The 10,017-nt window shown below is 30.0% G+C and overlaps 3 long non-coding RNA genes across 4 annotated transcripts; all 3 read right to left on the reverse strand.

Annotated features, from left to right (window-relative positions):
* Window positions 1-3,150: 3,150 nt before the first annotated feature.
* Window positions 3,151-5,018, reverse strand: LOC119663792. Of its 2 annotated transcripts, XR_005251070.1 has the most exons (4): window positions 4,385-5,018; window positions 3,768-4,320; window positions 3,343-3,699; window positions 3,151-3,271 (listed from the first exon to the last, which is right to left on the reverse strand). It is a non-coding gene; the product is annotated as an uncharacterized LOC119663792 (long non-coding RNA). The 2 variants fall into 2 exon arrangements; XR_005251069.1 differs by having other exon boundaries at window positions 3,768-5,018.
* Window positions 5,019-5,040: 22 nt separating this feature from the next.
* LOC119663793 lies at window positions 5,041-5,362 on the reverse strand. Its single transcript, XR_005251071.1, has 3 exons — window positions 5,219-5,362; window positions 5,106-5,167; window positions 5,041-5,053 (listed from the first exon to the last, which is right to left on the reverse strand). It is a non-coding gene; the product is annotated as an uncharacterized LOC119663793 (long non-coding RNA).
* Window positions 5,363-8,858: 3,496 nt separating this feature from the next.
* LOC119663791 lies at window positions 8,859-9,746 on the reverse strand. Its single transcript, XR_005251068.1, has 3 exons — window positions 9,476-9,746; window positions 9,051-9,407; window positions 8,859-8,979 (listed from the first exon to the last, which is right to left on the reverse strand). It is a non-coding gene; the product is annotated as an uncharacterized LOC119663791 (long non-coding RNA).
* Between the last annotated feature and the right edge of the window lie 271 nt (window positions 9,747-10,017).

Here is a 10,017-nt window from a genome sequence, read left to right on the forward strand (position 1 = left end):
AGCATTTTAGCAAAACATGTCGCTTTTTATACGAAATTATTCATCTAATTTTTTAATTTCTTTATCCAGTCCTTGAAATAACTAAACAGTACGTTCAAGCTATTGCAATCATAAGTGAACACATGATCATATAAAATCGTATCGTCTAAAAGTATCCCATTCCCATAGAGCCATGTAATGCAGACAGTCGTAGGAAAAATGATTACTGCAGTATCAGTATCAAGCACGACTTTTAAATAATACATTAAAACGTATATTTAATATCGATAGAGATGGAACTATTTTGAAGGATAAAGAGAATAAATATTTCAATATATTATATATATAATATATTTTCCAATAATTTTCACGATTTAAAATGTAAACTTGGTATTCTTGTACTTTTAATAGTTTCTGGTATTATAAGCAATACACACGTTTACTCGTTTTGGATCCTGTTTTCGTGTATTTGTGCTTGATGATCGTCTTCGATCATCTTCGATTTTTTGGCTCGCTTTTGGCTTGCACTTTTCTAATTTTAAGCGGATTTTATGAAATTGGTCTTTTCTTCCTTTGTGCTTCTATTCTGACAGTTTTTAATTCTGTAAACTAGCACTTTGTTTAGTTTACACTGAGTTCGCTCGCAACAGTTAAAGCGACTTAGGTGACGAGAAACAAGCAACTTAAAATATGCGTCTTATCGCGCGATGCGTAATATTTTTTGTCATAGATGGAATACTTCCTGCGGTATTAATCGCACAAGTTATATACAATTCTCTCCATCTCTTTTAAAACGACAACTTATTTGTAGAAGAATTAACTGCATATGGTTTTTTAGGTGTAAGATGAATTTCTATGTACATATTAAGTTAGTCTCTAGATTGAAACATTTGAATCCAGAGCCAAAGCTGGTGTTGGAAAAAGAAAATAAACATATGATATTTTTAGAATCGAAAACGAGAGTTCTTTTATAATTGTCGCAGTCAGAAAACGTGGATTTGGTTTTAATTTTTGATTTATGAATTAGAAACAAATTTGTTGTTTTTGTCGCAGTCAAAAATAAGAAATTGAATTACTTCAACCTCAAATGCAACAGTTGTAGCTGCAACAACAATTACAATTTCAGCAGTATCAGGAGCAACACCAACAAGCAGTATCATTTTTAAAGCCGAAAGATGTCTTGAAACCACAACCTGAGATCGTTTATTAGATCCATTGAGATCCAACGATCGCGTTATGTAAATTCAATTAGTTTATCGTTGTATATTTAAAATTAATTGGAGAAGTTGGGCGGTCTGTAAGAGAACTTTATGATGTTGCCATATGGAATAAAAAAAACTTATGCTGAGATATATAAACTCTTCAGGCAAGTTAAAGTTAATAATTTGGAAGAGCTTTTCAAAACTTTCACTGAAACATGTGAAATAAATAAATTATATCAAGTTGATGTTAAGAAACCTGCAATCTGATGTTGATAGATCCATCTGATGTTGATAGAGATCTTGTAGATTTATTACGTGAGAATATAGCAAAAGATGAAACTCTTCAGGATGTAATAAGTAAATATACTAAACTTAGTTTGATGACTGATAGAAGAGCAATAGATTATAATCACAAGATGACTAGAGCTGAAACAAATATATATACAAATTCAGTTGGAAAGATACATGAAACTAATAATTATTCAATTCAACACGAAAATTTTAGTAACAATTGTAATCAATATAGTGGTCGAAACAATAATATAATTCAGTGTCATAATGATGGTTCAATTCAACAATATAGGAATAATTGGAATAATAGATTAGGCCAACATGAATATAATATCAATATTAATATGCATAATACACTAAAATTTGATAAAATAGAGCCAATTCAAATCGATAATATAGAAAAAATTCAGGAAGTAAATTTTTCAATGATTCCTCAAAACCGGAATTATCCCTAATAAGAATAAGAATAACAATAAAAAATAAAAAAATATTATGCTTGAATGATTCAGATTTAAGTACAAGCATTATAAAAGCATTTTTATTTATTACTCTGTGTGAAGAAAAAATCGCGTAACCACTTTGGTTTAGTAACAACTAAATTACTCACACCAATAATAAAACTTAATGCCTTTGAGACCTTCTCGTGGAGGGTTGCGGATTTTCCAAATCGTACATATAATGCTATTATGGGCACGAATTTTCTAACCGCTCTTAAAGCCAAGATTTACTTAGAAAACAATTCCAATTTAAATAATATTGCACTGTTAGAATCCGATTTTGATATAGAAATGAATTCAGATCATTTAAATATTGAGTAAAATAACGAAATAGGACAACTGTTGAATCAATGTCAAGAACTATTCTTTAAAGAATTCTTTTTAATTGTTATGCAAAAATACAGAAAATACAGAAAATATTTCCCTTATTATTAATAAAAACAATACTTTCCTAAATTTTCAGTATGTAACATTCGAGGTGTAGAATTGTGTAATTTGAAAAACTGTCACCATTTGCACTATTTGCATGGATTATTATTAACCTGCATTTCCATATATATTTCATATATACTTAACTGGTCTAATTTAGAGTTATTTTTTTTTTTAAAAATATTTCAATACAATCACACATGTGGAGAAGATAAAAATAATTATATTAGAAATGGAACAGCCGGACACCTTACCGGATGATTGTAATAATGTGAAGAGACAGAATGAAAAAACTCTAAAAAGACAATAACCCTCTCTATTTATTTAACTAATCTTATGGTTATTACATCTTATCTAAATAATCGATTTTCATATATTTATTTATTAGTCTCAAACATTGGAACGACTATGCCAGTTACATGACAAGTCTATAAGTATGAAAAATAATTTCAACACTTATTTAAATATTTTTTTTTATTTTTATGTTTTTGTATAAAAATGTCCTTATAAATATATTTCATCTTAAAACTAAACATCTTACAACTAATTGCATTAAAGATATGCAATATACATCATCAAAATGGATCTGAATCTGGTTTTAACTTTCAATCTTACAACTAAATATCTTACAACTAAATATCTTAGAACTAATTGCATTAAATATATGCAATACACTTCATCAAAATAGATCTGGATCTGGTTCTAACAGTCAATGCGTATTTAAAATAGTCAATTTGTTGTTTAATATTCTGAAATAATAATTATGCGAGTCTCTTGCGAGTTAATATAAATCCCGTTTCAGTAGCTTATCAAATGATGCCTGTCCATTAATGCATCCATGTAGGTAATTTTGGATGCTGCAATGCTGCATATCTAAAAATAGAGAACAGAGGGAGAATATTGTTAAAATTGATGATGTGAATAAATGTTCAAATAAGACATACCATAACATGATCAATCGATTAATCAATTAATGAAGTCAGTGAAAGCAATCGTTTTCGTCATTCATACGCGGCATCTTACGTTTCCATACATAACTCATAAACATAGCCAAATATACACATTTTCCCATGTTATTTCCCCAATGAAACAAGTACTGGTTTAAGATTTCAGATTCAAGTAATTAGAATACAGTCAGGTTCTTAAAGGAGAAATAACATTTTAATTAAGATTCCATGCAGTCCATGCAAAATCTGACGAGTTATGTTGGTGAGTAAGTTCCCAATCAATACCAGTCTTGAATACCAGTCTTGATATGGATATGGAAGCAAAACACGACATCATGTTGACACACAAAATATCTAATTAAAAATATTTAAAAATTTTAGAAACATCTATATTTATAGAATCTAGAAAGAGTGTTACTCACACATTCTGGATGTTTTCTTTATTCCAATCTTGAATGAAATAATAATCGGTATTACCGATTACCACAAATCGTTAATAGGCAGTTTAAGGTTCTAAATCAGGAGACATTTTAATCATCATAATATGTAGGTAATGGACAGTCAGGGACTTTTGATAAATCAGACCTAAAGGTCTTCAAATCATCATAAATCTGTAATAGGCAGTATCAGGCCATTGAATCAAGAGGCCTTTAAATCATCATAGTCGCTAATGGATAGTCGGAGACTATTGACCTAAAAGATTTTCAAATCATCACACTTGATGTGCACACTTTGAGCTTCTCGACCTCAGAGACATGTAAGTTATCATAATCTGTACTCAACAGATGGAGATTATCATCCTTATGTCGTTATAATCATCTCATCTATCATCAAAAATCGGTAATAGACAGACTGAAATTCCTGACGTCACACGACTTCAAACCGTCATAATCGGATATGGACACGCATAGATTCTTGACTCTATAGGTCCTTTAATCATCACAATTAGTAATGTATGGTCCAAGACTATCGACCCTACAGGGATCAAGGATCACACATTTAGAATAACATCATATTACAAATCTGGAAATCAATATACATTCATATCGGAAAGTCTAAGTATTTTAAGCCTAGAGTTCCACAAATCATCATAATCGGGAATCGAAAGTCTGAGGTTTCTAAGCCTAGAGGTTCTTTTATCATCATAATCGGTAGTGGACAGTCTGGGATTCCTGATTCTAAATGCCTCTAAATAATCGTTTTTGGTTAGTCTGAAGCTGTTAACCCCATAGGTTTTGAGATTAATTGGTAATGAACAGCCTGAGGCTCATTATTTTTGAGGGCTTAAATCAATACAGTTAAGATAAACTGTAGAGGCCCGTCACTTTAAAGGTGACATCATCACAATTGGTATCATCGGAAGCCCTAACTGCAGAGGCTTTTAAGTCATCAAAAACGGTTTTAACAGTAAGAGTCTCGCCATTGTAGAGGCGCTCCCATCATCACAAATCGGTTAGACAGTATGAGGCCCGTAGCCTTCAGTTCTGAATATGTAGGAGGTTCGAATAATTCTGTTTGTTCAGAAAACTGTAGGCGGGCTCAGCTTTATTACTATTCATTCAAGCATGAAAAAGCACAGATCCATGAGGTTTTCATTGAGTTTTATTAAATGTAGCTCGTTAGACTTGAATTTTCAAATATTTCATTTCATATATTTTATGTAAATTAAATGAATTTTCTTTGAAGTTTGTTTTGTAATATTTGCCAACTGTCAAAAAATAATATTTTAGAAGTGAATTGAGAACAGTTTCTGAACTTACCAATATTTACCTTTACCAATATCTTGTTAAATTTATTTGTGTTTTGTCAAATTCTTAAAATACTAAAAAGAAAACTATTTTTAATAATTTCGACTGGCAATTTTCGAACTTACCATTTTAACATTTGTTTTTACCAATTGTTTTTACCATACTTATTCCAGGTTATGATTTGCATTTTGCATGATTTTTAATTTCATTTCAAATCATTATTTGGTGTATATATAAAAAGTCGCCCAACCTTATTATATTATACTCCAAATTTTTTTAACTATTGCACATTATGCAGTGCCAATAATTAACAATTTTGTACTGTTAACTTTTAATTTTGAATTTTGGAAAGTTTCCGAAAAAGGCCGAAATATTTTCTGTGATGAAGATACTTACTCTTCAACAAATCATTCTTTTATGAAATATCAAAATTTTTTATTTGGTATATCAATTTTTTTTGAAAATATTTCAAAATTCACCGCAAACTCGATTTATAATATATGTGAAGAAAACTGGAATAATGACAGTATCTCTCCATCACATATGCTTTTGTGGATTTTATGGATATTACTGCCGATTTATTAGGTTAATTGCAATAGGTTAGACATACTAAACAGCATTTTAGCAAAACATGTCGCTTTTTATACGAAATTATTCATCTAATTTTTTAATTTCTTTATCCAGTCCTTGAAATAACTAAACAGTACGTTCAAGCTATTGCAATCATAAGTGAACACATGATCATATAAAATCGTATCGTCTAAAAGTATCCCATTCCCATAGAGCCATGTAATGCAGACAGTCGTAGGAAAAATGATTACTGCAGTATCAGTATCAAGCACGACTTTTAAATAATACATTAAAACGTATATTTAATATCGATAGAGATGGAACTATTTTGAAGGATAAAGAGAATAAATATTTCAATATATTATATATATAATATATTTTCCAATAATTTTCACGATTTAAAATGTAAACTTGGTATTCTTGTACTTTTAATAGTTTCTGGTATTATAAGCAATACACACGTTTACTCGTTTTGGATCCTGTTTTCGTGTATTTGTGCTTGATGATCGTCTTCGATCATCTTCGATTTTTTGGCTCGCTTTTGGCTTGCACTTTTCTAATTTTAAGCGGATTTTATGAAATTGGTCTTTTCTTCCTTTGTGCTTCTATTCTGACAGTTTTTAATTCTGTAAACTAGCACTTTGTTTAGTTTACACTGAGTTCGCTCGCAACAGTTAAAGCGACTTAGGTGACGAGAAACAAGCAACTTAAAATATGCGTCTTATCGCGCGATGCGTAATATTTTTTGTCATAGATGGAATACTTCCTGCGGTATTAATCGCACAAGTTATATACAATTCTCTCCATCTCTTTTAAAACGACAACTTATTTGTAGAAGAATTAACTGCATATGGTTTTTTAGGTGTAAGATGAATTTCTATGTACATATTAAGTTAGTCTCTAGATTGAAACATTTGAATCCAGAGCCAAAGCTGGTGTTGGAAAAAGAAAATAAACATATGATATTTTTAGAATCGAAAACGAGAGTTCTTTTATAATTGTCGCAGTCAGAAAACGTGGATTTGGTTTTAATTTTTGATTTATGAATTAGAAACAAATTTGTTGTTTTTGTCGCAGTCAAAAATAAGAAATTGAATTACTTCAACCTCAAATGCAACAGTTGTAGCTGCAACAACAATTACAATTTCAGCAGTATCAGGAGCAACACCAACAAGCAGTATCATTTTTAAAGCCGAAAGATGTCTTGAAACCACAACCTGAGATCGTTTATTAGATCCATTGAGATCCAACGATCGCGTTATGTAAATTCAATTAGTTTATCGTTGTATATTTAAAATTAATTGGAGAAGTCGGGCGGTCTGTAAGAGAACTTTATGATGTTGCCATATGGAATAAAAAAAACTTATGCTGAGATATATAAACTCTTCAGGCAAGTTAAAGTTAATAATTTGGAAGAGCTTTTCAAAACTTTCACTGAAACATGTGAAATAAATAAATTATATCAAGTTGATGTTAAGAAACCTGCAATCTGATGTTGATAGATCCATCTGATGTTGATAGAGATCTTGTAGATTTATTACGTGAGAATATAGCAAAAGATGAAACTCTTCAGGATGTAATAAGTAAATATACTAAACTTAGTTTGATGACTGATAGAAGAGCAATAGATTATAATCACAAGATGACTAGAGCTGAAACAAATATATATACAAATTCAGTTGGAAAGATACATGAAACTAATAATTATTCAATTCAACACGAAAATTTTAGTAACAATTGTAATCAATATAGTGGTCGAAACAATAATATAATTCAGTGTCATAATGATGGTTCAATTCAACAATATAGGAATAATTGGAATAATAGATTAGGCCAACATGAATATAATATCAATATTAATATGCATAATACACTAAAATTTGATAAAATAGAGCCAATTCAAATCGATAATATAGAAAAAATTCAGGAAGTAAATTTTTCAATGATTCCTCAAAACCGGAATTATCCCTAATAAGAATAAGAATAACAATAAAAAATAAAAAAATATTATGCTTGAATGATTCAGATTTAAGTACAAGCATTATAAAAGCATTTTTATTTATTACTCTGTGTGAAGAAAAAATCGCGTAACCACTTTGGTTTAGTAACAACTAAATTACTCACACCAATAATAAAACTTAATGTCTTTGAGACCTTCTCGTGGAGGGTTGCGGATTTTCCAAATCGTACATATAATGCTATTATGGGCACGAATTTTCTAACCGCTCTTAAAGCCAAGATTTACTTAGAAAACAATTCCAATTTAAATAATATTGCACTGTTAGAATCCGATTTTGATATAGAAATGAATTCAGATCATTTAAATATTGAGTAAAATAACGAAATAGGACAACTGTTGAATCAATGTCAAGAACTATTCTTTAAAGAATTCTTTTTAATTGTTATGCAAAAATACAGAAAATACAGAAAATATTTCCCTTATTATTAATAAAAACAATACTTTCCTAAATTTTCAGTATGTAACATTCGAGGTGCAGAATTGTGTAATTTGAAAAACTGTCACCATTTGCACTATTTGCATGGATTATTATTAACCTGCATTTCCATATATATTTCATATATACTTAACTGGTCTAATTTAGAGTTATTTTTTTTTTTAAAAATATTTCAATACAATCACACATGTGGAGAAGATAAAAATAATTATATTAGAAATGGAACAGCCGGACACCTTACCGGATGATTGTAATAATGTGAAGAGACAGAATGAAAAAACTCTAAAAAGACAATAACCCTCTCTATTTATTTAACTAATCTTATGGTTATTACATCTTATCTAAATAATCGATTTTCATATATTTATTTATTAGTCTCAAACATTGGAACGACTATGCCAGTTACATGACAAGTCTATAAGTATGAAAAATAATTTCAACACTTATTTAAATATTTTTTTTTATTTTTATGTTTTTGTATAAAAATGTCCTTATAAATATATTTCATCTTAAAACTAAACATCTTACAACTAATTGCATTAAAGATATGCAATATACATCATCAAAATGGATCTGAATCTGGTTTTAACTTTCAATCTTACAACTAAATATCTTACAACTAAATATCTTAGAACTAATTGCATTAAATATATGCAATACACTTCATCAAAATAGATCTGGATCTGGTTCTAACAGTCAATGCGTATTTAAAATAGTCAATTTGTTGTTTAATATTCTGAAATAATAATTATGCGAGTCTCTTGCGAGTTAATATAAATCCCGTTTCAGTAGCTTATCAAATGATGCCTGTCCATTAATGCATCCATGTAGGTAATTTTGGATGCTGCAATGCTGCATATCTAAAAATAGAGAACAGAGGGAGAATATTGTTAAAATTGATGATGTGAATAAATGTTCAAATAAGACATACCATAACATGATCAATCGATTAATCAATTAATGAAGTCAGTGAAAGCAATCGTTTTCGTCATTCATACGCGGCATCTTACGTTTCCATACATAACTCATAAACATAGCCAAATATACACATTTTCCCATGTTATTTCCCCAATGAAACAAGTACTGGTTTAAGATTTCAGATTCAAGTAATTAGAATACAGTCAGGTTCTTAAAGGAGAAATAACATTTTAATTAAGATTCCATGCAGTCCATGCAAAATCTGACGAGTTATGTTGGTGAGTAAGTTCCCAATCAATACCAGTCTTGAATACCAGTCTTGATATGGATATGGAAGCAAAACACGACATCATGTTGACACACAAAATATCTAATTAAAAATATTTAAAAATTTTAGAAACATCTATATTTATAGAATCTAGAAAGAGTGTTACTCACACATTCTGGATGTTTTCTTTATTCCATTTTTGAATGAAATGAAGCCTAGAGACCTTTATGTCATATTTGGTAGTGTCTCAAGTTCTTGATCCCAGAGCAAAAGGTCTCTGGGGTATTATTGATCATCACAAATCGGTAATAGGCAGTTTGAGGTATGAATCAAGAATCCTTTTAATCATCGTAATCTATAATGGATAGTCGGACTCTATTGACCTAAAAGGCCTTCAAATCATCACATTTGATGTGCACACTGTGAGCTTCTCGACCTCAGAGACATGTAAGTCATCAGAATCTGTACTCAACAGACGGAAATTATCATCCTCATCCCGTTATAATCATCGCATCTATCATCAAAAATCAGTAATAGACAGTCTGAAATTCCTGACGTCACACGACTTCAAACCGTCATAATCGGTAATGGACACGCACAGATTCTAGACTCTATAGGTCCTTTAATCATCATATTTTATAATGGATACCCCGTGACTATCGACCTTACAGGGGTTGAGGATAACAAATTTAGAATAACATCATATTACAAA

This window comes from Teleopsis dalmanni, unplaced genomic scaffold (assembly GCF_002237135.1).
Source record: "Teleopsis dalmanni isolate 2A unplaced genomic scaffold, ASM223713v2 unscaffolded_contig_0897, whole genome shotgun sequence".
Taxonomy (NCBI): Eukaryota; Metazoa; Arthropoda; class Insecta; order Diptera; family Diopsidae; genus Teleopsis; species Teleopsis dalmanni.